The sequence below is a fragment of the Ambystoma mexicanum genome, chromosome 1p (assembly GCF_040938575.1).
Source record: "Ambystoma mexicanum isolate Mex_15411 chromosome 1p, UKY_AmexF1_1, whole genome shotgun sequence".
NCBI classification, from domain to species: domain Eukaryota; kingdom Metazoa; phylum Chordata; class Amphibia; order Caudata; family Ambystomatidae; genus Ambystoma; species Ambystoma mexicanum.
The window spans coordinates 1,242,991,847-1,243,014,467 of NC_090921.1; the positions used below are offsets into that span (position 1 = coordinate 1,242,991,847).

The following is a 22,621-nucleotide window of genomic DNA, read 5'->3' on the forward strand; positions in this document are numbered from 1 at the left end:
CTGCACCGCATAGATCCGGGTAGCCTGTTCAATGACCCAGTCTAGTGACCTTTTCTCATGAAAATCTCTCACTAGCTGGGTCATGATGTATTTGGGCAAGGCATGGACAAATGTATTTACAAACTCTTTATTGTCCGTGCTCACCCTTTTAGTAGTCTGCGCAAAGGCACGCTTCAATTCCTGCACAAATTCTTGTGGGGCCTGATGCTCCCCACATTGCAAATTGTAGGCTGCCTTGCGAGCCACTTGGGGATTTCTGTGAACAGAAAAATGTTCCAAGATGGCTGCCCTATATGTGGACCATCTTAAATGGTTACGGCCCTCCAGCCCCGCAAAGAAACTGGAGTATTCTGGGGAGAATGTCCATTTGACATACTGAATGCAGCTACTGCTGTCCTTCAAGTGGAAAGTCTCCATCATTTGCTCATAAAGCTCCAAGTGTTCCCAAACAGAATACTTGGCGTTCTTTTGATAAGGGGTGGTGACACTCCTTATTGCCTTAATCTGTTTTAAGGGGTCCTTAAGCAAGGCCCTTTTTGCCTTATTGGACTTTTTGGTTCGGGTAACTCTGGTCCATTCATCCTCTGACTCAGAAGCACTGCTCCCAGAGGTGCCCGTCTGATCTTCCAGGTTTTCCCAGGTTCTGCGAGCCTGGGAATGGCTGGCAGAATGTGGGGACCTGGTCTCCTGTGTCCTGTGACTCTAAGAGGAGCCTTCAGATTCCTCCTTGCTGCCAGGATTTGATGAGTACCCCCCCACTGACCTACCTGGGCAGAGGTTTTCAGGATGCCCTTAGTGGGCCTACTCTCCTGGGGTTCCCCACTAAATTGCACTGTAATTGGATGCCCATACCCGGATGCCCGCCCATCCATTCCTGGGTGGTACTGGCCTATGAGCCCCATACTTCTGGTTGGATAGTAGTCTGCCATCCCCGTGGCCCTGTGCTCATGTGTGCCAGGGGACATGGGGGTGGCAGAGTACAGGGACTGGGAGTGGTGAAGGCCTCTGGTACTAGGGCTCCTGAGGTTATGCGCAGGTGTTTCCCTTTCCCAGAGAACCTCATCTCTATCAGCCCCTGCTCCCTGTTGCCATGCAAGAGCCTGTGCTTTCAGTTCCTCAGTCAAGGCCTTACTAGACTCTATCAGTCTCTCCTGCATGGCTACCTGTTGCTGGAGCCTATCATTGTCCTGGCAGAGAGCCTCATTTTCTCTCTGTGCCTCCTGGTTGGTCCTGGAGTACTGGGCCAGTCTTTGCTGCAGGATGGTTACCTCCCGAGTCCCATCCCTACTGGCCTGCTCCTTTCTTGTCAGAGCATCTTCCACCCTCCTGGTGTGCTCTAACAGGTTCTTATGCTCTTTTTGGATGTCACCCAGTCCCTGGAGGGCCAAGTGATTTTCTTCAATTTTTTCTTTTAATCAGCAGACTTCCTGGCCTAAGGTGTCTCTTTCCTGACTAAGAGCCTGCATCTGTGCCGCCAGGTCGTCCCTCTGCCTTTGAAAGGCACCAGCTTTCTGCCGTTCTTCCTCAAATTCTGTCTGGGCATCCAGGTCTTTCAGAATCAGTTTGTTGCTCTCTGCCTTCACTCTATCTAGATGACTTTGCAGGGTTGCTACCTGCTCTGTGCATACCCTATTGAAGTCCAGTTATTGCTCCAGCTTTTTCTGACTCTGCAGTATGGAGTCCAGACCTTCTTGGTACTCCTTCTGCAAGGCCAGAAATCTGGTATCCTGGTCTGTCTTTTCCTGTTGCAGTATATCCATGTCCTCTTTTATTTTAATGATATACTGCCTACTATCATTTTCTGACTCCTGGCTCCTCTGCAGCCTCTGCTCGCAAGAGACCAGGTCAGATCGGGCCTTTTCTAATGTCATCTGTTGCCTATTCGCCAGATCTTGGCCTTCATCACAATTGTCTTGTATGGCTCCCATATATAAATATAAATATGCCACTATCCTGACAATCTTGCTGTGCTCCTCTTTGGCTTTAGGGGCTCAGTGGCCACATGTAATGGACCCTGTTCTCTCCATATGTCTGACCCTGTTTCAGTGATCTGGGGTGCAATTGCCTGCAACCACACCGTCTGGTCAAGATAAGCCCACTTACCTCTCACAAATAACTTATGTAAGAGTTGTTCTCTCGCTAATTTGATGTCGTCATTCTGGATATTGATTTCCTTCCTGATTTACAGAAGTTAGTATTTTATTTTGCAAAACAGACCGTTTCCTTAGAGCGTTCCTTTGAGGAGTGCGTTTTTACAGTGTAATACAGCGTGGTGATCCAACAGGATTTATGTATCCTATCAGTTAGCAAACTGTATTAAGCTACACAAGTGGTAGTTCTAATCCAGATGTCCCGGTTCGAGCCCCCACTCTGTCAAGTGACTTCAATTCAGCACTCCAACTAAGTCAATGCCGAGGCTGGGATGCCCAAGGGAAGCCCTTAATTATATATTTTTATGACAAGTTCCTAGATCTGGATGATAAACCCTTGTATAACGCCCCTCTCTTTGAATCCCCCTGACCTCACTGAGCCAAGAAGTGGTTTGTTTTGTAAATTAAAAGATTTATTTGAAAAATTAAACAATATATATCTATATCACACTTTTATAATAAATTAATATTTGATAGCACACTTATGAATATGACAGTGATCAACAATGGATAATATTACACTAGCACACTTTTGTAATCACTTAGGAGTTGGTATAGAAAGGATAAGGTAGCTGAGAATACTTTTATGGTTTCAAAGAAATGCAATGATGGGAAGAATGCAGCACAGAAATAAACTGATATGGTTTCAACAAGAGATAATATGATCACTTTTTCCCTTGTGGCAATTCACCCCCCCCCCCGTGCAATATAAGGAGATGGAAGGAGAGCACACAATTTTCAGGAATACAATCAAATGCAATACCAATTCAGTTCCCCCATAGCAAGCTTAGAGCAACAGGGATGATTTTAAAACACAGGCAAAAATACTTTAAATATGATTTGCAAAGAAGTGAAAATATGCTAAAAATGATTTTAATTCCCTATAGGAGATTCGTGGTAGGTGACAGCTACTTTGAATGAGTTCAGGTCAACACTTGCAATGATTCATGAGGGATTATCAGGTTGAAAACGAATTTCAGCAATGCAAAGCAAAAGCAGCTATTTTTTTTACAAGTGGTGCAATGAGCTAGTTGCAATTCGCGGCACTTTTTCCGAATGCGTCGAGCGCGATTACGGAAAAACTATACGGAATAGAAAGTCTCCTAGCACACGCGGTTCAAAAGATACGGACGATTTTGTAGAGGTAGATTTTCAGAAATGAAATAATGATTCAGAATGGCAAATAACACTTTCACAGGTTTGAAATCACAGAATGAATACACGATTTCTATGATGCAGTTCTAAATAGCTGGAAATGGTTTGAAGTAGATTATTTTAGACTAAGATATTGGTTTTGCACAGTTCTGGCTGAGTATTCACACTATAAATTTGAAATAGGCCGTGAAGGTCTGGTCAAGTTTGAGCTCACTCGCCACGGACGGTCTCTGGTACTGGTTCTGCTCACAGCAATCTGGTGTGGGTCTGCTATCGGCACTGCACAGCGATCTGGTCTGGATACAGCTCTGCTTTCTGGGTTCTGGCATAGGGTTCTAGCCAGAATCAAACAGCTCGCCCGGCTGTTGAATAGTTTGGTTAGGTGACTGGATTCTGAGGCCTGCTGAGAAGGATTCAGCTTTTGGACTAGGCTTCTCTGCTGCAGGTTCTGAAGTCTGTATTCTAAGTTCTGGTTCTGGAGTCCTCTGGATATTGTCTGGTCCGGCAAAGTGCTTCGCAAGAAATCAGTTTGAATGTGGAAAGTGAAAGTCCCTACCTGGGTTTCAGTGGTCCTTTTTATGTCTTTTCAAAATAGGTGTGTGCGTGGGCATAACTAAGCCTGCCCCTCACAACTTATCATTGGCCAAGTTCTCCTCTCTCCCTTGATTGGGGGAAGGAAATGGAGTGTCATCGTGATGAGGTATGTTTATGGGTCAGATGATCCTCCCCTTGTCACTTTGCACACAAATCTATTTTTGATCCAAATGCATATTTATCTATGTACAATTTTTCTAATATGATATGTCCAGTTAACATATTTTCCGTAGCACCAAACCATCCGATCCCTGTCTTTGTAAGATATAATTTTGACACTTCTGTACTATGAATTATCCATCTTTTTAAAATTATGCTCTGGCCCAGATGGGTGTGATTTAGGTTCCAAAGCACATGGGGGAATTTCTGTCTGTCCCCGCCTCCAGCTCAGGTGGCTCCCAGAGGCAGTGCCCCTCCCATTTCCTTCCAAGAAGAAGCCATTTACGACCCCTTATTTAGCATTTGCCTGAGCCAAGGAAAGTTCATTGTTCTGTTTTCCTGCAGTCCCCTCCCTTGATTCAATCAGAGAGGTGTGATCTCCTTTTGGTGGGGCAGCAGAATGCAGCCAGGCCTGTGAACAGTAGGTGTTAAGAATTCTCATTAACCAGCAAGGCTTTGAAGTTTCCAGCTAACTCAGGTTCCTTGTCAGCTCCTGAAAGACAGGCCTCCTGTCAGAGTTTAGACCGCTACCGCTGGTTAGTGTTGAGCGCCGGTACTGCACCCATTTTTGGGAGCTGTCTTGAATTAATACATTTTAAAAAAAGGAATTTTACTTGATAGCATTTACTAACTGTGTATTGCTATAGATTCTGCAGTAGAGTAATTGTGTGGCCATGATTTTAGCAATTTTTGACATCAATTAAAACAGATTTTTAACAGCACCATATTCCTTTGCACTGATTTCGCTCATGGCGCTTCTGACCCATCACGCTCGCATTGGTGGGTGGCAGGTCAGGCGACCATTTTGGTGTGCGCAAAACTGCACGGTTTTCCTGGATCCTGGCGCAAATGTGGGCTTTTCAGCCATCTTGGATTTTCTAAGCCCACAGCACCAAATGTTGTAGCATAATAGTTCAAACGTGGGTCAAGATACCTGACAATCATATAGGGTTTTCTCAAAGGGTACCTTGTTTCATGGACTCTTCGCGGTATAGGTACCATCACTGGCGTTACGCATGTCGCAATTTCCAGTTTCCAACATATAGGCAAAATCAGGGAGGGACTTTTGGTAGAGGCGCTTGGCGCCTCCTCTACAATGTTTTATTTCGTGGCTAGACTGGCATTTTGGTGCAGCTAGTCCACCAATGTCTTACTGTGGCATGATATTTGTATTGTGCATCTGTTAATGTTAATATTAATGTTAAAGGACATTTGTACCGCCCACTATCACCACCGAAGTGGTCCCCTGGCGCTCTGGCGGCTCTGAAAAGGGAAGGAGAGGGGTTGGGTTAGTGGGAATAAGCTGGAAAAGTGCAAGAGAGCAGTGATGTGCTGTTGGCAGCCTCAGCCCGGTGGGTCCATTGGCTGGGCTTGGGGTGTTTTACGGTCCGTAGTCGTTGTATGCTGTTGTGCAAGTCTATGTGTGGTTTGTTTTGTTGTTGCATTGTTGTGAAGTTTGTGCAGATTGCTGCATTTTAGGCTTGTGATTGTGTTTGGTTAGAGTTTGAGAGGTGTATGCAGAGGGATAGAATTGTTAGTTGGTTGGTTAGTTTTCATTGCTGTCCTTGCAATTATGGGATACCATCTAGGTGCGGTACATGCCGACATTCACATTTCTATCTACATGTGATGCAAGCTAAAGTTAAGAATTCCATATGAGTGTGGCACATTCTAACCATTATATTTGTATCTAGATGCGGCGCAAGCTAAAGTTAAGAATCCTGAGTGTGGCATATGTCACGACTCGCTCCCTTCGCTCTCGTTCCCGCCACTTGGGGGCATGTTTTGGGGTTTATTCCCTACTGGACATTTCCTCCGAACCTAATGCTACAGTGCTGTGATGAATTGGGAGCGCTAAAATCTTATTTTCCAAGTTACTTCCCTTCCGGATCCATTCCAGGTTTTTGGCAGCCAGCATGCTTCTTTAATCTAATGACTATGCTTCCCAGAATGCCTGGCTCACTGCTTCATCTCCTCCCTTGCAGGACAAGGTTGGGTGGAGGATAGGCAACACCTGTGGCTGCAGGTGCAGCAAGCGGCACACCTGAGGGGTGTGCTCGTTAAGCAGCTTTAAAAGCCTCAATTTGCTTCAGTCCAGCGCTGGTCATTGTTGCAGTGTTCCTGTGTTGACTGGTCCCTTGTTCCTGGTCCTTAGCTTTGCGCCTAGTTTCTGTTTCTTGTTCCTCTACCCTGGATTTCTAATGTATGTGCTTAATTGATTTCTGCTTTCTAGATTTCCCTTTCTGTCTTCCTCTGTCTTTTCTCAGTGCTTTCCCCTTTGATGCAGCCCAATTTGCCTGTGTTCTCTTTTTCTTTGATGTTGTCCTTTGCTACTGAAAAAGTTGATGCTTTAGTCTTTCCCTTTATAGATTTAGCTTCCTGCCTTTATTCCTTGGAGGGGTGGGAGAAGTTTGCCTTCTGTAATATCGTTTTCCCTGCTCCTGCTCCTTACTTTCTATTGGAATCCATTCCATGTTTTCCCTTGCACTTCTGCATTTATTTCCATTGATTATTAGGTGTGGTGTGCTGTTGTAGCTAGCTCCTGTGTGAATGCCTTTGTTTTCCTCACTATTCTATAATCACAATTCTTACTTGCCCCTTGTCTTGAGTCTTATGTATTTAGTTATCCTCCACCCATTGCTGTTATAGACTTCTGGGTCCCTGTTTGATCAACAGGGTTCGTGGGCTTACTGACATTCTAGTGGTATTTCCAGTCCTCATGAGTTTTTAAGTTCATTATTTCAATATCATCAAGAGTGTCAGCTCAAAGATCCTGTCCCTGCTTGCCCTCTACGTGGGTTTAGCGCTGTCAGTTTCTGTAATAGCATAGTGGGTAAGGAGTTTGCCGACTTTCCTTTCAGTCATAAGGAGGTTCTAAGTGCTTACCCCACATCCCTTTTCATATATTTGTATTATTGTTTCACTCTATCTGCACTCCTGGGTTTTAGTATACATGAGTCTTGGTTCTTGTGTGCACGTTGTTTGATTCAAGGTTATTCACTGTGCGATTTTGTGCACATTTCCCTTGCCATATTCGTTGCCTTTGTACTCACCTGATTAATCCTGACAGCATATGCTAACAATCACATTTCTATCTAGATGCGACACAAGCTAAAGTTAAGAATCCTGAGTGTGGCCCATGCTAACAATCAAATTTCTATCTAGATGCGGCGCAAGCTAAAGTTAAGAATCCTGAGTGTGGCACATGCTAACAATCACATTTCTATCTAGATGCGACACAAGCTAAAGTTAAGAATACCATACGAGTGTGGCTCATGCTAACAGTCGCATTTCTATCTAGATGCGAAGCAAGCTAAAGTTAAGAATCCTGAGTGTGGCACATGCTAACAATCACATTTCTATCTAGATGCGACGCAAGCTAAAGTTAAGAATTCCATACGAGTGTGGCACATGCTAACTTATCATGCTAAAGCAAGCATGATAAGTTATATTATGTGGCTAAACTGGCATTTTGGTGTAGCCGTCTAGCCATTTCTTACCGTGGGATAATATTTTATATTGGAAATCATTGATAAAGCATGCATAATTGTTATTACATGGCTAGACTGGCATTTTGGTGCAGCAAGTCTAGTCATTTCTAGTGCAGCCAGTTTGGACATATTTTCATACTGTGGCAGGGAATTTTTAATAGTAAAGCCAACTCTAGAATGTTCTTACGTGGGGACACTGCCGTATTTTGGCAGAACCGGCGTGGGCATGCTTTTTTATAGTATCATTGTTGCCATTATGTGTAATATAAACATGAATATGTGCTTAAATGGGAATGCTGGCATATCTTGGTGCAGCAAGCATGGAAATGTATGGGCACAGCCAGTGTGAAAATGTTTTTATACTGGCATATATTGTGGGCAAAAGCAACCTAAAAATCTGTTGTCGAAATGCTCATCTGCACTGTTGGTGACTTGCATATATTGAATTTGTTCATGCGTTACCGTACAAAACCAACTGCAAACTGTTCGCCATTTTACCCAATTTTTGAACCATTTTAAACCATTATTTAAAAAAAATTCTCCAGCTGTGAAGCCCCCCAACACCACTTAATTGGTTCTGGCTCCCTCGCTAGGCTCCGTTACACTATCATATTTGGGGAAATATTTACGCCCCTCCAATTAAAAAGATTTACCAGCTGCCACTGGGGTATACAGCCAGAAAGTGAAAACTGTGAACAATACTACGGGGGCAAAGTGAGATTCCTGTAACCATTGCTAAAGAACCAAGGGAGCAGCTGTCTCCTTTCACCTGTACTCAGAGCCTGTGGGTGATATTTCATCTGTTAAACAGACTCTCCTTGACTATCATTTGAAACTGAGGTATGAGGGATAGCTCTTCTATTGAACTGACCTTTTGACTAGCTGCACCGGAAGGGATGTCTCTTCTGCTAAATACCACCTCAAACTACACATTATTTGAAGCTGGGCTGGGCGTGATGTCGGCTTGAAGTAAAGGAATGCAGTCTCTTGCTGACTGCAGGGGCATTTTTACAACTTTTGAACATGAGTTAACTTTTTAAGATGTATATTAACTTGATACAAAACTTGTATTCCATTAACCCTTTCTCTGAACATGCTTAATGACACGTTTTAGTAACCAGATTGGTAAAATATAGGTATACTTAAACCTGTTTGGCCTGTTGACCCTTATTTGGTGTGCCACCACCCCACGCCACCATTTTGTATTTTCGCCCCCGGTTTGCTCTCCCTTATACTGATTTCTAGTGACGCCACTGCTCAAAGGTGCGAATGACCACTTCTGAGAAGCACTTTCCCGTTATTTCTGGGGCACCGTTTATTTAGGAGGCTCCGGTTTCAACTCGGGCGCGCGTGGAGCCTTGGGCTCACGCATACACATAAGGAACAAAATGCCGGGATTATAAAAGTGCAGAAAGCGTCAATTGAAATTCTGGGGTCCCAAAGTGATAATTTGATTTGCAACCAAAGTGAGAAGGTGGCGTGATATTGCGCTGTTACTAAAACGAAACAACCAGGTGCTAAGTATGCAAACAATTGCATTTATAATAACAAAGAGCATGCTTGTTACATGGGTATACAAGGTGAACAAGTTCAATGCGTGTATTCTTTCGTAAGTCATTTTGTACAGACCTTAATTCACATGTTTTTCTGTGTTACCCAATCAGTAGTCGTTTGTTTGCTTATTACCACTTCGTGAAGAGCGATGTTTTTAGAGAAACTAGCAATTGACCAGGGAAAATCAAACTAATCTAGCTTGATGTGGTACTGCAAACTGACATATTTTAATTTATGAAATACGGGCTCAGAAGAATTGCTTAAAAAGTCTCACAGATTGACAGGTAGTCGTTTTCTTCTTTGTTTTATATGGTGAATTAATTTACTTTGAAACACATTGGCCCCCTGCATTAGGCCCCAACAAGTAGGATAAGTGTATGGGAGGAACTGGATGGTTAGATCCACTTTTAATGATTTGTTTGTTGCAGTGGTGGAAATGGAAAAAAAGTGGTGGGGGATCCCACAACACAAGGACCGGTGTGGGGGAGGAGTTTGGGGGCGGTGCCCGAGGGGCCTTGTCTAGAGGGGGCAGGGCTCGTAGTGGACATCCAGCAATGCTGGAATCCGTCAAATAATACATTTTAAAAAACGCCCTCGACGGCAGCATTGCCTTTTAACACCGGTGCCAAAGCTGGCGGTAAAAGGCAATGCTACGGTCGCGTGCGCTTTTCCTTTATTTTTTTTTTTATTTTTTTTTAACTATTTCAGCGCCGTTCATGGTCTTGGGCGGCTGACTCAGCCCGGATCCCGAGATCTGGCTCCATATCTGGTGCCGGATCTCGGATCCGCCGAGAGCCGGCCCAATGACCAGCACTGGTTTGTTGCAGAAAAATCATGTGGACATTCTTTCTATGTATTTCGGGTGCCAAGATGCCACTTCCACTCTGGCACGTTTTTATTGCTGTTGCATAAATCGTTTCATAGATTGAAAGTAATATTTTTTCACTGATGGTATTGGAAAATTGCTGCTCAAGTTCCTGTCAAGCTGAACCTTACAATATGTCTTGGCCATAATGACCCGCTGGAGTGAGAATGGTTTCAGCTCTCGCCAAGTCATTGCCCCACTGAGTTTCCTCTTTCATTATGACTCTGGGTACGGAAGGCCGCTCCCAAGTGCTGCTTGGCTTCTCTAGCACTCAGAGAATGGCACGTTTAAGCAGTTGGGCTAACTCTTAAATAACAAATGTGGGTGATTTGACTGCACTGGAACAGTTTAAACAAGGGACACCATACCATGCATCTATTTTGAACTCTATGCCGTAGTACAATGAAGGAATGCTACCGAAATAGCTGCGAAGACGCTATACAATGTAGCGCCTTTCATCCCGCTCGGTAGAACATGTGAGCTATTTACACGAGTCGGCCGTTGAAGGTCGCTTGAGATGTTCTAGAGTGGGTGTATAAATTGCCTCGGTCTTCACTGGGTCTGAATAAAGGAGGTCTTTAATTGGGTCTGTGCGAAGCATGGCGGGGTGGGGGAGGGGGCAGAGAAAACTTCTGTCTTCGCTGGGCCAGAACAAATGAGGGCTCAATTAGGTCTGTGGGTGTTAATACTGATGGGCAGTTAGTGGCTACGTCATATACTGCGGTTGGAAGAAACATTAATTCTAACGGCGGCTCCCCCTACTTCACACCAGGGCACATGCTGAGCTCCGGCCTTCTCTAGCAGGCAGAGAATGGCACGTTAATACAGTTGGGTCAACTCTAAAATAACACATAAAGGGCAGTGGCAGATTTAAGGCAAAGGGCCCCGTGGGCAGCACCTGACACAGGGCCCTAGGTGGGCGGGTCATGGAGGCGGAGCTTTGGGTGGGCGGAGTTAATTGTGGTAACAAGTGCACAATGGCAAACTTTAGGGACAAAAGCTATTTTTTATGAAGTTGTCTTTATTACAGTTACCTAGGGGTCAGTTACGCTCCAGTTGAGCTTTACCTTTCAGAACTTTGAATCTCTCTCAGACCCCTCCTGAAGCTCAAATTAATGACTTTCAACTTTGACCACAGACAGTAACATTTGAAAAAAGACAAAAGTAGATTTCTCTTTAGTTTATCAGTGTCCTGATTATGCTCCATTGGGGGGGTGAAGGGTTGACAAGCAGCAACCCAGGGTAGCAACTGCTGCACCATGCACATGATGCCCTTGTACACCCATTGAATCTCAAAAGCAAGTTAGGGTGGCGAGTCACGTATTTGATCCTTAATAGTCACGTTTCACAGAGGCCCATCCATCCTCACAAGTCCACCCTTTCAGACAGGGGTGTTGCTAGATTTGGAAAAGATCTGGGCTATGCTAATGTCGGGACTGTCTGGACTCGAGGCTAGCTAGCCTTTTGGTTGTAGCCTCTGAGCTTCTAGCTCTTTGCAACAGATATATATACGTGAGATGTTTTCTAGTTATATCAGGCGTGGCATTGCTTGTCTCGTGCCAATCATTTAAAACCAGATAGACTCAGCATATTGGTGCAAGATCCATGGGGGAAGAAAGGGGAGATGTGTTCTAGTTATATCAGGTATGGCATTGCTTGTCTTGTGCCAATCATTTCAAACCAGATTGGTGCAAGATCCACGGGGGAAGAAAGGGGAGGGGGCTGTGGAGTGAGGAGTGAAAGAGAGCAAGCTAGGTGGAAAGAAAAAGAAAAACAAAGGGGGACAAAGAGTGCTTTTGAGGCGGATGAGAGGGGGGACGAGGGGAATACGATGAAAGGTGAGAGAGGTAATGATGGGTGCTAGAGAAGGACGATGAGAAAGAGGAACAGGAGGGGCAAGTGAGAAGTGGGATGGAGGGATGAGAACGAAGGAGAAAAGAATAAGGAAAAACAGGGAGTGAGAAAGATTATATAAAGTGAGTTAAGAGAAAGAAAGACAGAACATAGGATGGAAGAGGAAGTCGTGGGTAAAGGGGAAGGGCGATGGGATGAGATAAGAATGCAGGTGAGAGGATTGTAGAGAAACAGATGAACGAGATGGAGGGGAAGGGAGAAGAAGGCGGACAGGACGAGAAAGAAAGACAGAGAAACAAACACAGATAGAGAGACACAGAGGCAACAAAGTGGGCCCCTGGTGGCATTGCACTACTGCGGTCCATGAACTCCCCCTCTGAGCTGGGCCCAGAGCCTCTGACTCACTGTGCCAGGGATGGTCCCTCTGCCTGGCGACCATTGGATCTGCCTCTGAATCAGGGCCGCAATAACCATAAGACAACTCTATAGAGTACTCTTCCCCAGCCAAGGCCTGGCCACGCAGCATATCAAACGGGCATCCGTCACTACATCCAGCCCAGGGCACGCATTACAAATTAGACAACGAATCACAAAACTGACTGCCGAGGTCTTCCAGAGTTCACCACACCAGAGGAGAGGCACCGAGAGGCCAAGCAGCGAATGGGTGGGAGGCCCTATGGCTGAGCAGTGAGTGAGCAGAGAGGCTAGACTTCTCCCAGCGCCCCCAGAGAAGAAAGAACAATCACTAGATGGGCACTGACTGCACTGCTTTTAACACCTGGGCAAGCCCCATAGCTAAGCATCACCCACCGAAATCCGCTAATTCCGAAATTCCACCACACAAAGAGTCCAAGTACGGAATGTGCGCGGTGGCTGCAGCTGCACACTTCCGTAAATAAATAGGCCAACCACCTACGTGTCCCATTTGATCCCCACAGCAGTAGCTATGTCGAGGCCCAGCAAAGATAAACAGTCAAGGAGGCAGGCAGTTCAGGACACGTCAGCCTAAACTCTACAATGAATTTAAAACTAAACGAAAACACACAGTTACACACCCCTTAGTTTCAGAAGCACAGACGACATAAAAAATAGTAAATCTGCCATCTCTGTCCTCCCTCTCAACCTGTCTCGCCTTCCACTCCTCACCCCTCCCTCCAGCGCCATGAAGCGGCTTACAGTGGGATAGCGCGGATTACACACCCCCTTTAAATAAATACATCCATTTCCACGCAAAGGCCTGCAGACAAATGCTTAGAAACACTGGAAACAAAAAAACACTGGAAATAAAAAAACACCCTCAAAGCCCCCAAGCCCACAATAGCCAAGCTTACCTGTTTTAGTAAGCAGCAGCAGCAGACCGCAAACACTGCTGGACGACAGCCTCCCTCGACTCGAGTAGCAGCACCTTCTCTTCTGCAGCTAGGCCTGGGCAATGGCGATTGGCGACTCCTTCCTCGTAGCACCACCACACTGGCACATAACACTGAGTCACCTGGCAGAGGCAGATCTAACGGTCTCCTTTCTTTCTCCCTTCCAATCCTGGGCCAGTGTAGGGACGTCACGAGACGTGTCTACGTCACGGTCGTCTCTCAGGTACCACTACCTACACTGGCCCAGGATTGGAAGGGAGAAAGAAAGGAGACTGGACTCTGGAGTGACGTCCAAGATGTCCAACAGAAAGGGCCCTGTGCTGCAAAGGGCCCTGTGCTGCGTGAAAGGGGCGGGGCCTGGCACAGGGGCCCGGTCACCATTGGTCTGCCTGGCGACAGTTAGATCCGCCTCTGATAAAGGGGAGTGAATTCACCGGTCATTTTAAGCAGCGGGCATCGTCCCATGCATCCATTGCCAACTCCACGCTGACAGAAAATTAGGCCATGCTCCCGGAAATAGCCGTTAAGACTCTATGAAATGTACCGACTTCCATCACGTTGGTTGGAATATGTCTGCTATTTTTTACACAACATCGTTGTAGCTGTCCTGGGGCAGGTTGAACGTAAATACAACAAGCCTTTGCCAGGCATTCACACATGTAGCCTTATAACGTGAATTTGCTAGTTCTTGGTATGGAGGGAACATGGAAGCGTCAGAGTTAATGGAATATAGACACAACTGTGCTTTCCAGGGACTTGCCCAGTATATAGGTGACCAGGGCAGGTGTGGCCGACAATCAGCTGCAGCAGGTGATGTGGGAGTAAGAATAAAGCAGTCTTCTGAGAAGTAATTACTTAATTAGTGTCGTACATTCGTTATTGGCGCAGTAAAAAGGGTTTAACAAGGTCTGCCTCCAGCCACTCGATTTATAAGCACGCAGCGTGTCCTTCACTGAAAGTCTGTTAAAAACAAGCATGGGAAAAGCCAATAGTTAGGGATGTGTGTTTCAAAGGAGCATAGATCCATATACCACAGGGGCATTACAGAAAACCCCACAGTGTAAGGTTGGGTAGTAACATCCGAGGGACCTTGTAAGGTGGGAACGTTTCTTGCAGGATTTCAAAGGCACGGTTATGTGGCACACGCTTAGTAACCACAAAAAAGGGGGGTTCTGTTTTACGGATGTGGCCTGTAAAGTGGCAGAGGCATGGCTGGACCAGAAACATTACACGTCTCGAGATTTTCAGGATATGGGCGCCTGTTTGTGTATGGTGTGAAAGGCTATGTAACAAAGTGTTGGCAATATGGTCAGATAATACGGCAGAGGTTCAAGCGCTGAACAGGGGTGCAACTTGGTGCCCCAGGGTGCTATAAATATTAAGGGCAATAGCAAAATCTGCAGCAACAAATATTTATATATATATAGATATATATATGGTGCTGAAAGCCAGGCACATCACCAGTGAGTTAAATAATATGGCTGACGCCCTGTCTCATCGCAATGGGAAACCTTCAGGCGACGAAAGGCTGATGCAGATCCAGCGATGACAACTGCACCAGAAGAAGATTGGGCGGTGTTGGAGGATTCGATGAGGAGGTAGGATGCCATGGACAGGGCATGCGATGCGAGGCATAACACCTCACAGAGGGAACGCACCAACAAAGCAGTGACTGTTCCGTCAGAAAAGCCCAGAGAGGTATTAATGAACTTTGCGTGACAAAGAGGTGGCTGTATGGTCAGATAACAAGGTAGTAGTACAAGTGCTCAACATAGGAAGTGCCCCTTGGCCCCTGGTATTCGAAGTATTAAGGTCAATAACGGTATTATCATTAAAGAATAATATGGTGCCGAGGGCCAGGCATATCGCCGGTAAGGTAAATAACTATGAGGATGCCCTGTCTCGTTCGCAGTGGAGAACTTTAAGGCTATTGGGGGCAGATGCTAAACTACTGAGGAAAGCCATGCCCGAGCAAGCAGGGGCAACACTGGAGGACCCGATGAGGAGGTGGGAAGCCTCAAAACAGAGAAAGGGCACAGCTTGAAGCAGAACGCTTTGCAGAGGAAAGGCATCAGCAAAGATGGGGGAAAGGCCGAAGAGAAGGCCCATCCAGGTCAGGAAGGAACACTTTGGCCAAAAACACGGCTAAGCAGTATTGTAAGTGCATAAAATATATTGTTTAAAAGCTGTAATTGAGAAGGAAAATGAGGTAGACATTACCAAGGATGATGTCAACACATTTTTGGAATGGGCACTTACACAAGGAAAAAGTAAGAACTGGACAATGGCTCACCTAGCAGTGGTAGCATACGCAATGAAGGTAGCCAGGGGGAATGACCCAACAAGTAGTGCTTTGGTAAAATATGCACTCAAGGGGTTGTCCAAGATTGAAGCAATGTATTAAAGAGAAGGGCCACAGCCCCATCTATAGTATCAACATATTTTTCGCAGATCCGGCCACACTGGATGGGGGGAGGGGTCAGCTGCTGATGATTGATTGATTGATTATTTGTAAAGCGCCTATACACAATGTGTTTTAAAGCGCTTCAAGGAGGGAGGGAACATGGGAGAAATACACGTACATTCTTACAAGTCCTTGAAACAGTACATAATGTGAAAAATGTACCATCAAATCATTACAGATAGTACAAGTGCATAGAACAGTAAGGGAGTGGAGAGGGGGGAAAGGAGGGAGACAAAACTAGCAGTAACATTACTATGCCTGATGACAATTGTTGCAGTGCAAGAGTGACAAGAGGAGAGTTAAGGAAGTGGGGGTGAGGGGAGAGGAGGACGGGGATGAGGAGAGGAAACAAACAAGTGACTATCAATAGATGGTCAATGACTGTGAAGATAGTGCTGGGGTGGGAGTGGGAGGAGAGGACACAAGGCAAAGGGGGGACAGACGAGCTATTATCAATGGTCAGGGGACCAGTGATAAGAGTAAGTGCTTAAGGAATAGGAGTTAAAGGAGAGGGGCGGGGGGGAGTATGGCTGCAAAGACAGGCATCTACGAATTACTATGCCTGGCGGCAATTGGGGTAGTGTTGGAAAAAACAGACGGGGTAAGGGGAAGAGGGGGTAAGAGGAGGGGGGAGAGAAGGAGGTAGGGGGGCATAGGTCAAGAGGGCAGGAAGAAGGACAGGAAAGGGAAGAGAGGGAAAAGAGCAATAGCAGGGGGCAGAAGGGAAGAAAGAAGAAAGGAGGAGGAAAGAACAAGGGGAAACTGGAGAGGGGAAGGGGAGACAGGTGGACACTGGCAGCGAGAAAGGGGGCACACAGACACTCAAGGGGGGACTTAAGGGCAAAAACGCTCATGGGGGGCATTGGGGACACACAGACACTCAAGGGGGGTATTAAGAGCAAACACACTCACCGGGGCATGCACAAGGATGGCAGGGCACTCAGCAGGTTACATTTTCAGGCAGTACTGAAGAAGGTTATAAGTGAGGGGGTGGAACCCCATAGAATATTGTACCCACTCATGCTGGATAAGAGCGGCAACATCCGCCGGTCCTGAGGCTTAGGAGCAAGAGGGGTGAAGAAAATAGAGGGACATAAGTCGAACAGTATTAAGAAATATGTTAGAGAAGATCTGATTTAATGCAGCAGGTTCTCTCCTGCAGAATACTGGTGATACACTTAGCAGCGAAGATGGGGAGAGGGCAATTGCAGAGGGACATAGGTAAATGTTTGAACAGCATATCCCACTGCTGGAGGCATACCTAGATATTAATGTCACAGTTGGGGCCCGGGAACCAATGGCACAGGGCAGACTGCAGAATAGCAGTGGAAACATCTAGAGAGAGTTAAATAAGGCACTGGAGACATTTTACAGGTGCACTGACTGAAACTTTATCAGGCATGGGTTGTCCCACAACAACCCCGACCTATTCCAATGGGACGGGGTACATCTAGCTGAAAAGGGACTAGAGGTCTTTACGGACAGCATATTTAAGGCACTGGCAGAAAGGGGATGCATATCAGGGTACTTTTGGGGGAACCTGAGCGGCCGGGGATCCCCTCAGGTGTGGCGTCACGTGTCAGAGGAGAGAATGCCATTTGGACAGATAAGGGGTACCAGCCAAGAATGGAAGGAAAAGAAATCTGGAGATGCAAACAACCAGCTTGTAAAATGCAAAAGGGGACTTGACAACAGAGCTCAAGGGACAGTGGGAAGGCCACTATTGGGGTTTGAAGAAGAGCTACGGAAGACAACGTGGCAGGTGGCAGGCATCACTGTCCTCGAACACGAGGTGCCCAAAAGCACAACTTTGAGTTTTTGCTTTTGATTTTGTTTTGAAATAATAAAGCCTATGGCCAAAATCTTTATTGCACACAAAGCATAGATCAGTGTGGTTCATTCACGTGCATGAGGTGTGGTTACATAGCAATACATGCCTGCCCTACTCAGTTTAGGCCACAGACCCCTGACAAGCCAAAGGGAGGGAGGATTGAGGGCTGGGGGCAGGTATGCATAATGGGCCAGGCTAGTGTTGCATACCGTCGGTCAGAGGGCGACAGGTTGGCACCCCCTCCCCAGCCGCATGGCAACCAGGATGCAAGGGAAGGCAGACATAGAAGGTTGGAAACAGGGATGAAGCCCAGGTACGGGCAAAGAAGGGCTAAGCACAAGGTACAACAATAGCAGCAGGGGTGGGGCGGGTACCCGGCCCCCAAGGCACAAACCAGTTGATACCAAGGAAAAAATCCCAATACAAAGGACGGGCGCAGCTTCATTGGTGCTTCGGGACACAAGCATATCCTCTACTGGTAAGCTTGCAGAAGGGCAGCCAGAAAAGTTTTTTGTTTCCCACCCTACGCACCCCAACATAAGGAGGTAAAGGCGGTGATTATGGGAGAAGACAATGCAAATACGCCAGGTAGCAAAACGGTACCTGACAAGTCACAGGCAGCGGCACGTGTCAGAGGAGAGAATGCCATTTGGAGAAATAAGGGGCAACAGCCAGAAATTGGAAGGAAAAGACATTTGGAGAGGCAAACCTCCATATTTCAAAATGCTAAAGGGGAATTGCCAACAGAGCTCAAGGGATAGTGGGAAGGCCCCTGCTGCAGTGCGAAGAAGAGCTCTGGAAGGCGGTGTGGCTGGCATCTCTCTCCTGGTTGCTAAGGCTGTTGTCAAGCAGTAAATCAGGCACATGCAAACGTGGTGGCTTTAATGCTAGGCCGCCACATTATCACCTTAACGGAATATGGTGCTTTTTTAGGAAAGTTCTTTCTCCATGGAAGAACACTAAAACCAACAATGGTGCTTTACACACCTCGGGCAAATGTGGATCCCAATGCCGCCAAAGACATACCTAGGGACAATTTGTATGCTTACAGAAACAATGGTACTTTACATTCCTGAGTGTAATGTAGATGCTGAGGTGGGTTAGGGTGATTTACATAACTGGGACCAGTGTTGATACTAACATCCAAAAAGGTGCTTTGCATGCGTTGGTACAATGTGGATTCTGGCAAGTCAATTGTGCTTAACATGCTTCAGGACAAAGTATATGCTGCCATGGACAATGGTGTTTTACATATTCAAAGACAATGGGCCTCATTATAAATTTGCCGGTCTGGAAAGAAGGGTGCCGGTAAGCTCACTGGCACCCTTGTGACCCTGAGGGAGCAGCAGCCACAGTAGGCAGACCGGTCACGGAAGCACCGGCACCGTTAGCAACAGTGCTGGTGCTTCCGTGTCGCCACTCCCATGGAGTCCTGGGGGACTCTATGGGAATGGGGACTTTCATTTTACCGGTGTGTGACTTCCTGGGCCGCCAGATTTCGAATCTCCCGGTGGCACCGGGAAGTCAGGCGCCGGTATAATTTTACAAATCTGGCAGCCGATGATACGAATGATACGAATGCAGCCATGGCAAAGGTGATTTGAATACTTGGGCAATTTACATAGTGCATGGCATTCCAGTCTGAAAACTGCCATTGCAATAGTGAGCTCCACATACTGGGTGGGGGGTAATATGGTTTCTTACACGGTAATGAAGGACAGATGTACTGTCTAAACCTGTAGGATCATAAACATACGGGTAACTAGTCACATGCACCAGTCTACACTGGGAAAAGACATGTCACACACATCAGCCCGTGGACAGTTAGCAGACCCTAGCACAATGAGCAGACTTGTTTTTTTTTTAGCATAAGTAATCAGGCCCAACAAGATAGCACCTTGCTAATTAAACAGGACCCGTGACAGGGTGGCATACATGAGCACCATACTGGTACCAATCTTCAGTTTCTAGGCAGAGCTATAATAAAATGACCAGCAACCTGTGATATAATGGTTGTACGCTGGCATTTAACAGAATACAATGTGTAGGCCTTTTAGTTCCACGCGCCGGAAGGTTGATGGGCTACGCTTTTGTGCAGGAACAATGGTGGGCCTTGAGTCATTGCAGAGTATTTCAAAGTAACGTGATTTGATACGTGTGAAGGGCTATGGCACACTCATTTTCCTAGAGTACTGTTCTTGAGTTTATGCTTCTAAGAAGTATTTGTCCTGCCTTTTTTGCCTGGGCCTAGCTTATTTAAATTTTTCCCGGATCATGTTTGTTACTTAGCAATTCATGCCGGGTGCCGCCCTCTTCCCAGTACAGGAAATGTATGTATTATCCAAGTGCATGGTACTCCTCCGTCGACCTTGGAAGGATAGACGGCTGAGATGGCCCCCCAGGCATATTAATCTATGCCTGCCGGACTAACACAGCTCTCTGCAAGTGCTGATCTCCCTTTAAGACCCAGGATGTGTTTGTTAGTCAATACATTTGGACATGTGTGCTGTAAAATGAACCATGTGGACCAATTTATTTTTAAACGTTTTGGGAGTGAGAGAGGGGAAGGGAGACAACAAACTCCCCCACGAAAGAATGCAAATGTACCCTTGCTCACCCCATACTGCTCACCACATGCAGTGTGGGGCTGGTAAGAACAACGTTTCCAGGGTTGCTTCAAGACATGAGTCTAAACCACAAATATATTATCTAGCTGTCAGATAACAGCTTTCTTATGTGTCTCCCCTTGAAATGGATGCTTAACTTCACTTCCCCGCACTATTTTAAAATTAACTTCCATTTACCCTTATTTGTATTAGGGGTAGAGGGGGGGCTACTTTGTGCCAGAGAAAACGGACAAGTCATTAATACTGGTTTTCAAACGTTTCACAGCCGCCATCTCCAATAAATAAGGCAATCTGTCTCTCATTATATTCCCACCTGCAGTCTCGAGGCGCACACGTTACTCTCTCCTCCCATCCCAAAACCCCCATCACTGCAACACTTCTAGAGTAGGACAGTATTCATGCATCCCATCTTCTGAAAATGAAAGTGTGCTCTGATGAAATCCAGCGAGATTCTGCAGAGCCGCTCTTTGTGACCCCCCCCCCCCTACCTCCACCCTGGAAGCCCCTGCTGTTGTTGTCTTTTACTGGGTCACTGCAACCCTTCACTTCATCTCTCATTTGATGTAGCCTCCATATGACACATGCTTATGAACTATGCTGTAGTTATTTAGCATTGATTGCTAATGGTTAGCTGTTCAGGTCTGGTGAACGTACTTGGGAAAAACCTGAATCACACTGCAAGCTCGACCAAATCACCAAACATGTTCTTGCTTTGGCAGCAACCATTTGCAGAAGGTGGCCGGGTGTGGGAGGCACATGCTCCACAGGGAAATGGGACATGCAGTCAATGAATACTAGTAATGCTTGCATTCCATCAGGACTTCAGGAGAGTCGATGATTGGGATTTGAAGAGGCAGTAACAGTTCGGGTATGTAAGAGAATGGATTTTTAGACTAGTTAGGGTATAGAAGATTTAAATCAATAATAGAACCTATATAGACTTTAGTAATTAGGTTGCAACGTTTTGAAGGTTTAGCAGACCCTGGTGTTTGGTGTGTGGGGTGTGAATTGTAGGTGGTGGGGGGTATAGGAGGATCAAGCACTGAGAACCCCATGTACATTTAGTAAGTTGAAGAGAAGGCCAAAGCACTGAGAACCCCATGTGAATTTAGTAAGTTGAGGAGAATGCCAAAGCGCTGAGAACCACAAGTGCATTTAATATGTTGAGGAGAATGCCAAAGCACTGAGAACCCCATGTGCATTTAGTAAGTTGAGGAGAATGCCAAAGCACTGAGAACCCCATGTGCATTTAGTAAGTTGAGGAGAATGCCAAAGCACTGAGAACCACATGGCATTGAACAGGTGTATAAGAAGGCTAAGGCACTGAGTATTTGTCACGGATGTGGCACAGGATACCCAGGAAGGGTTTGGGTGGTTGTGCAGAAGTAAGGTGGACAGATAAGTACACACACAGCGAAAGTAATGAGAACGAAGAGTAGGCAAGTGTAGCAAGGAATAAGGTACAACAGAATGGATTCCCTCTAGGGGTGTATGCAGATATAGGAAAAGAGTATTCCACTGACCTTACGAAAAACTCTAGCCTTCTGCACAGTTTGTTATAACAGAGGCCCTCGCTATTTGCTCATGGCTTGGAACAACAGCTATGGGTGTCTGTGACGTAGAAACGAGACAAGGGAAGGGGCAGAGGTTGCCTGACGGAAACCAACAGACAAGCTCTGTACAGAAGGGTCTACAAACAGTACAAGAGAAGATACTAACAGACAAATCCAGGAAAAAGGAAGTCGATAGCAAACTAGCAGAAGGAAATGAAGGGAACGTTGTGTAACAGGATTGGATAGCAGAGGAAAGTAAGGGACAAGGTTGAGAGCTCAGAGGAGCAGGAAAGCAATGAGCATGCCCACAGGAGCAGGGCTGTAAGGTAGGGAGCCCAGAGGGCAAGGGCTTAAGGCAGTGGAGTAAAGCAGGCTGCACGGCACGGAGCCCAGAAGGGCCGGGTAGCAAGGAGTGAGCCCTGGGGGGCAGGGCCGCTGACCATAGAAGGCTGCAGAGGACTGTAGAGGGCTGCTAGGCAGAAAACCCAGTGGACAAAGGCTGTAGGTAGCAAGCAGCGGAGCGTGATCGGCTGCAAGGTAGGAAGCCCCGAGGACAAGGGCTGTTGGCAGCGGAGAGAAGCAGACTGCGCAGCAAGGAGCCAGAAGGACCGGCAGAAAGGAGTAAGCCCAGAGGAGCAAGGCCGCTGACTGTAGAAGGCTGCAGAGGACTGTAAGCTGCAGGGTAGGGAGCCCAGAGGACAAGGGCTGTAGGCAGCCGGAGTGAGACAGGCTGCAGAGCAGGGAGCCTAGAGGACAAGGACTGTAGGCAGCTGGAGTGAGGCAGGTTGCAGAGCAGGGAGCCCAGAGGACAAGGACTGTAGGCAGCCGGAGTGAGGCAGGCTGCAGGGCAGGAGCCAGGAAGACCAGGGCGGAAGGTAGCAGCTGAGCGTGATCGGCTGCAAGGCAGAAGCCCGGAAGGGCAAAGGCGGAGGTTGGAAAGCAGCAGAGCATGAT

The 22,621-nt window shown here is 46.6% G+C and overlaps 1 protein-coding gene across 1 annotated transcript in view; it reads right to left on the bottom strand.

The window, feature by feature from the left end:
• The window catches only part of ASPDH (aspartate dehydrogenase domain containing), a 575,720-nt gene that overhangs the window by 137,111 nt on the left and 415,988 nt on the right, over positions 1–22,621 (bottom strand). The gene's annotated exons all lie outside the window — the stretch shown is intronic.